Below are 1,140 nucleotides of genomic sequence, written 5' to 3'. Positions count from 1 at the left end.
TGGATGGATGGATGGATGGATGGATGGATGGATGGATGGATGGATGGATGGATGGATGGATGGATGGATGGATGGATGGATGGACTGCCATTGAACTTCTGGCAATAGAAAAAAAATGTAATATGTAGCCAACATTTTGAAGAACAATGTTTTCAAAATGACTTGGATAATAATGCATTCTGACAACTACCAGATACAGCACTGGGACTTCATCAACAGCCGATACTGCAATACGTCACAAACCGGAAGGTGGCAGTAGTGTTCTTTGAAAAACATGGATGTGTCCAGTAAAGCACATTTAAATGAAATTACTCTTAATTAAAAACACTTATCATTAATTGAACAGTATTTAATAATTTCATATTTAAAGTACTTTTAGAGGTTTGAATTCTGAATATGACCTGAATTTTCCTTTACAGTGGGGAGGGCGGGTTTAAAAAAAAAAATTACAAAAATCCTTCAGAATACCTTTAAGGCACTTTACAGAGACAATTCAACCAGAAAATACAGGCAGATTGGTTCAAAGTTTTTTATCTCAGGAAAACCAGCTGATTGCACTGACTTATTGACACGACAGCAATCCCTCACTAGGAGGTAGTAATTTTCCTTAAAGGGCCATGATCCTAGTAAGTGGTGGTGTAATCATGTGTTCCAGTGGTGTTTGTATCACAACACCCCATTAATTTGTAAATTCATCCATTACCTGGTAGATTAGCAGTTAGCAGACATCTAAGGATGTCTGCAATGTAATTCCATATCTTTCAAATGAACCTAGACACCCCAAAGGGAAGAGACCCTCGTCTTCATAGGGAAGAGATCTTTAGAATGTGATGATGAAGTTAATGGAACTGTTCATGTACAAAGTAAGAACCATTACCCCAGACAACTTCTTAACATCATTGTCACTTGCATGACAACTGATTGAACGGATTTGTTGGGGACTTCTGGGATTACCAAAACAAACTTTGTACAACAACAAAATCATTACTCAGGAGTTTTAAATCTCTGGTACCACACTGACTGTTTATGCACCCAAACAGAGGCAGACCATCTCCATTCTCAGCAGCATGCACAGTGTAGTTGAGACTGAGGATGCCCGTAAAAGAAGCCGAACACAATCACTGACGACAAAAGCCTGAA

Source organism: Cyprinodon variegatus, unplaced genomic scaffold, assembly GCF_000732505.1.
Source record: "Cyprinodon variegatus isolate N-32 unplaced genomic scaffold, C_variegatus-1.0 Scaffold412, whole genome shotgun sequence".
Classification (NCBI taxonomy): domain Eukaryota; kingdom Metazoa; phylum Chordata; class Actinopteri; order Cyprinodontiformes; family Cyprinodontidae; genus Cyprinodon; species Cyprinodon variegatus.
The sequence above is the reverse complement of the archived record's forward strand: the minus strand, read 5'-3'. Positions refer to the sequence as shown.